The 6,024-nt window shown below is 50.1% G+C and overlaps 1 long non-coding RNA gene across 1 annotated transcript in view; it reads left to right on the top strand.

Annotated features, from left to right (window-relative positions):
* Positions 1-3,192: 3,192 nt before the first annotated feature.
* The window catches only part of LOC116849758, a 14,259-nt gene continuing 11,427 nt past the window's right edge, over positions 3,193-6,024 (top strand). The window contains exon 1 of the long non-coding RNA XR_004379200.1: positions 3,193-3,696. This is a non-coding gene — a long non-coding RNA (uncharacterized LOC116849758). The remainder of the gene's footprint in view (positions 3,697-6,024) is intronic.

Below are 6,024 nucleotides of genomic sequence, written 5' to 3'. Positions count from 1 at the left end.
ACAATCTTGCGTGCGTATCCTATTGGTTAGAAAAATGATTATGTAAAACTGGGGTAAAAAAGAGACGCGAAATGTTGCGGATCATAGAAATCTGTCGATCTCGAGGATGACGGGATGCCGAAAGGAGTTATAGCGCACAGAATAACACCATATTTGTGTTTCTTTTGCGCTATTGTGCGATTAAAAGGGCAGATTTAGAGCACGCCCGATCAATCCCTCACAAGGGATTTTGACAAGGTGGATTTTAAAGGTTCAAAAGCGAAGTTAATGAGTATTAATGTCGAAGTAGGTTCTACCTAGACTATAAGCCGTCTAAGTAGACGCAGACTATCCTTAAGAGCGTCGAAGTAGCATCAAAATTTCGACTCGGGTTGCGCAATCACAGAAATGTGTGTCTGATGAAATCTGGAAACGCGCGAAATGCATTCGATTCATTTGCCCGGAGAGTCATCATCGTGTTGCGTAACAGTGCGCAATAACTCGATAGATGTCACCAAGTCGTTCGAGCGCTCATACCGAGCGTAATACCGCCGGTAATTCGCACTGGCAATGTGGAACACTTGTGGGGCTACATACACTTGCACGCGCGCGAATCGTCGTCGTCGCCGCCGCTGCCGCCGTCGTCGTCGTCGTCGTCGTCGTCGTCGTCGTTGATGTGTCGAGCACCGACTCGAAGAAAAAGCTCAATTTAGTTTACAGTGTCAATTGAATGAACAGACAGGGTACGTGATTTATTTTTAGATCCCGCATCATAGGGGACTCCGTTGCACCAAGCTGTTACGCGTGTGCTCGCTCATGCACGAACGCTCATCCGCACCGGCGAACGCGAACATGCACGTCACACGAGAGAGACACGCCTGCGATAGTTTTCATTTCCTACAGTTTTCAGGTCCTACGCAATAGAGACCGTACGGAAATATTTTCTCACGTACTCGTGTAACTGCTCCTCTCCCGGAAGTGTAGGAGTGTAGGAGGCGAGATGATGTTTTCATCAAGTTGCGAAATTAGCAGATCGCCAAGATCGATGAGTAGAATCGCTATGCGTTATCATTGAGCATCAGGCCGATGCAGCGTCCCGTCAGATCATCGCGGAATCCATTCGACGGGTCCAGTCTCGAAAGATGAGAGCGATAGATTGCATTTCCGCAAACTCTGCACCGGCTGCTGGAAACGCTTACGATTTGGCACGAACTCGCCTCGAGAGCCGAGGAATTCCAAAGAGGAATGGGATCGGCAAACTCGACTTTAGTAAGTAATAGAGGTTTAACCCTTTATAGCCGTGACCAGGGATTTACTCGATCCTCGAACGACGCCGCTCCAACTAATACGAGACTCTCGAGTAACTCGCTTATCTCGTAAAGATCGATAACCTATGCAGTTATTACGTAAGGGATTCCCGCTTTTGTTGATCCTCTCCCACCAACCACAAGAATCGATCAGATCGGACTTTTGGTCCGTTTCGAAATGACAAGCTTTACGATATTGGCGCACTGGAATATCCCCTCTGGCTTTAAGGTGCGACTGGGAAGGCTCTAAAAAAACAACCCGTGCGGCGCGTGAGTAAGCTGCGTTGTTTAAATGACTCGGCGTAATTTCTTAAACGACTGATTGTAATCTTAGTATCGTACTTTCACTATATATAAGTTCTCTCTCTCTCTCTCTCTCTCTCTCTCTCTCTCTCTCTCTCGCTCGCTCGCTCGCTCTCCCTTTCTCTCTCTCGTTCGCTCGCTCACTCGCCCTCTTCGAGTGTAAAGTTTTAATCTTCGTCTTATTCCGCATCGTTATTACCGACACCCCTTGGGCCATCCGCCTCAACCCTTCGAGTTAATGACCGCGAATGAAATCGGAGCGCTACGCTTACATCACGTCGCCCGTACGTATAACGACCTTAAATAAAGAGCGGTGACCTCGAGGGAAGGCGAGGGAGAGAGCGAGGGATTAGGTGGAACGAAGGAAGGAAGGAAGGAAAGAAGAAAGGAAGAGACGCGGTGGGTCCTGGTCCTTTCGCGACCGGGCGGGATCGATGGAGCGCGATCGAGGGGGTCCTCGAAGAAAGAGGATATCCGTCCTTCGACCTACATACCCACCGTGCAGCCGCATGCGCGCACATAAAAAGCCTGTCGACCTGTCGACTTCCGGTTTCCCAGTCGATGCAAGCAGAGCTTTAAGCTCGTGGGAGAAGCCTCGGGACTTTTTACGAGCGCGGTTTATGGAAGCGAGCCAGCTGGGCTCGCGATAAAGCCGCGTACCTCCGTACGCGAAGAGAGACACGCGGCCACATTTGCACGTATCGCCGTGCCAAAAACTTTCGTTTACGATCGCACCAAAATGTCGATCGATACCGAAATGTTACTGCCGGCTTCATCGTTTAGCGTATATTCGCATATCGGCGCATATTTACTCCCCCTCCTCCTCTCTCGCTCTCCCCCCCTCTCTCTCACTCACTGTCTCACTCTCATCGTTCGTCGTAATGAATCGAAACGACACTTACTGGACACGATGTCACTGCTCCGACGACAAATGCCCGATCGATGACTGCCATTGTGATGTAATGTGTGCCATCAAAGAGAGAAAAGAAATATCGTAAATTTTCTACAGCACGCTGAACGAAGGGAAAAGGTGAGAAGATAATCGAGACGAAGAAGGTCGTGCACAGATTCCTGAGAACGTTGAGTGACGCGAGGGAAGTTTTCCAACCGAACGCCTTTCGTTGCTTTTGTCTACTTTCTCGTAGAGAGAGCGAGAGAGAGAGAGCGAGAGAGAGAGAGAAAGAGAGAGGGGAGAGAATGAACGACCTCAAGTCCCGCATTCGTGGGAGCTCCCGTTCGAGTGGGCGGTGAATGGTTATATCCTTTGGTGTGTTGGTGGAGGCCGCACGACGACCTTTCAACCGCACCCAGCTTGAGCCGCTGTCGGAACCCACCGTAGCGAAATTCTGACGACGTTAGCGGTTAGATGACGCGGGCAGAACGCAGAATAATAGAAACGCGTCGTTTACGCGCGCGTCACTTTCCCGCGTGTTAAAAGATACCACTGCGGCCGAAGGTCGTTTATCGCGCCCGCTGTTGTGCGCGATTAATCGAGCACAGGCCGACGACTATCGCCCCGTCGACAGTGCGAAGAAAAAATCCCTCGCCGGAGCAAGAGCGACTGCGAATCTGAAATCGCCTGTGCTTATCGCGCGCGCCCGCGTACAGATAACCGGGAATGTGCGGTTGAAGCGTGCGCGTGTGTCTACGGAATATCGAGGAGATTAAACGAAGCGCGCGCGCGGACCAAATCGCGCGAATGCAACAGGCGCGCTCAAACTCTCGAGTGCGTCGAGAACGATCGCGCGCGTAGAAATACATTAATTATAATCCAAAACGACGAGTTGTTGCGAATAAATCCCAGCGAGACTTCGCTTGGCGCACTGCCGACTCCTCGGGATCTCGCATTCGGCGATCGTAAATTTCCTCGGATTTACTCAATTATTTACGACGGACTCGGCAGCTATTGACGGCAAACGCCACGCGTTCGTTTCGCAGCGGCGCGCTGCGGAGGCGTCGAGATGCGGGGGCGATTCGAAAGAGAGCCCGGCAGCGCGGCGTAGGGAGAGCAGAGAAACCAAAGGATAAGCTACATGAAACGGACTTTGATCTCTACCTGGAGGAGGAGAAGGGAAAACGAATTCAAAGTGAACGAGGAGGGAGGCACGTAAGTTTGCAGGTGTTATCAGTTATCGACGCGCGACGAAAAGGCGTTGTGTATAACACAATAAAGAGGAAACTATCTCTCCGTTCTCGCGCGTAATACGTTCTCTCGATGCTGAAATAATGCTCAATAATGCGAAACATCGACGGATCTCCGAGTGGCGAAATGTCTGAAATGTGAACCGAGCGACACGGCGGCGTCTTCGAGAATAGATGGAATCCGCGCGTCAGCGGCTGCCAAGTCGAGAGAGAGAGAGAGAGAGAGAGAGAAAGAATTTACGTTCTGGCTACGTACACTCTCAATTAATAGCGTCATTTCGGAATCTCTGACAGGCGGCCGGAACGCGATCTCTCCGGACAGATCTTGCGTTCATTTAGCCGAATGATCTGTCTCAGATGGAGGTAACTCGAACGTCGTTTTCCTCGAAACTACTGTTTGTACAGTCTCCACTATTCTACACCTAAACAGATACTTATACCGGAGCCAACCGAGTGTTTCAAGAGCTCCTTTAGAGGATCCTCTCTCAGCAAATGACACTTTTGCTTGCGCGCTGGATGCCATTATTCGCGATAACGCGATCGAAAATAGTCGCGGCTCACCGAGCGGTATATTATCGACGCGAACGGCATCGAGGGAGAGGGAGAGAATGAGAGAGCAGAGGAGACAGGTTCCAGTGGTCTGCCGGCGCAGCAGGGGGACACCGGTTTTCTCCGCGTGTATGTGTGTGTGTGTGTGTGTGTGTGTGTGTTATCAGCGCTGGCTCTGCGAGACGGGTTAACTATCGGGACGGACGTTTTGTCGGGAGGGAAAAGCCCCTTCCTCGATTAGATCGCCCGCGCGCGGACGAATTATGCAAATCACGGAACTGGCCTCGGTAATCTCGCGCGGCATTATCGCGCGAGCTCGGCGGCTTTTTAATCGATTTTAGAATAAATCGACCGATTAACGGGAGATAGCGGAGGCGCGTCAAAGAGTTAATTGAATCGCACGGAATTTATCGACCGATCCCCGATCGGTTTTACTTTAATCAGCGAAATGCACAGAAAGGTGTGCTTAGGCATCCAATTGACAAACGTCCGATTAGAACGGAACATTTTTGTCACATCGATATACACAACGCGTCCACGATTAATCTTTTATCTGCGCGCTAGAGTATTATCGTAACCGGATTCCAAGTGTGTAAGAAACAAAGACCGTATTCCGGCCTAACCGACTCCTAATTTGATTTTAATAACAAAAACAAATGGAAGTTATGATGGGATTGGGCTAAAGATCATCTTGGCTGATGACTATAAAAAGAGAGAAGACTGGAGACTCGGGGCAGTCCGGGAATATTATTAAGAGTATAAGATTAGCCCATTGTTAGGAGGTTTTGGCCTATTAGGCATTTGTTCAGTTAATTCTGTATTAGGCATTTTTTGTTAATTCTTGTGAAAAGTTTATATTGATTAATTAGTTTGCTGCGGTTAGAATATTCATAATTTTGCTAGAGAATTGGTTATAATTTTATCAAATATAGTTATTATCATCTAGTTAAATCCGAATGTTTATTAAACTCTCTGATAATTAATTAGCAACATAAAGAAAATAATTCGTCTGGAGAAGATCACAAGTGTTAATTAACAACGCCGTTCTCAACGTGTCGTCACAAACGTTTCCGCCCTAAACCCCCGAAAAAGTGCGAGGGTGAACGCACCGATGAAGAGTGAATAGCTTGCGACGGAAAAACCGCGCTTCTACAGCGTAGAGAGCGTTGTTAGGGTCCCGTGTCTCTCGCGTAGGTGTGTAAGTGCAGGACGGAGCGCGCCAGACGACCGGCGCCACGAGGAATCCCCACGCGCACACCTGAATGCCGACACCGAATGGGGAACTGCTTGCGTAAGAGAGTCCGGCGAGAGAACGATCGTCGCGACGAATCATTCCAAGATTTCCGCGCAGCTCGCCAACTCGGCGGAACTCGGCGCGAGCTCTCTCAGCCGGGAAAAGGGGGAAACTCGGACAAATATCTCAACGATAATTACTCGCGCAAGGTTCGCGTCGGGCCGCTGCACCGTGCGTGATGCTAAACCGTGCATCGACGACGCACGTTGTTGTTGCCCAAACGTGGCGTCGATCGCCAGACTCGGGCGTGACAAAGCGTGAATTACGCGACAGGACCGTTGCATACATTACGCGTCCCGTCGCCGCCGATTCGCCCATTAGCTCGTCGTCGAAACATAAATAAACGGGACGGAGCCGGACGCGTCGGATGCGCGCGGCCTTCGCGAGAGAAAGAGAGAGAGAGAGAGAGAGAGAGAGAGAGAGAGAGAGAGAGAGAGAGAGAGAGAGAGA

Source organism: Odontomachus brunneus, unplaced genomic scaffold (genome assembly GCF_010583005.1).
Source record: "Odontomachus brunneus isolate Ranch 3 - 2012 unplaced genomic scaffold, Obru_v1 Obru_scaffold_126, whole genome shotgun sequence".
NCBI classification, from domain to species: domain Eukaryota; kingdom Metazoa; phylum Arthropoda; class Insecta; order Hymenoptera; family Formicidae; genus Odontomachus; species Odontomachus brunneus.
The sequence above is the reverse complement of the archived record's forward strand: the minus strand, read 5'-3'. Positions and strand labels throughout refer to the sequence as shown.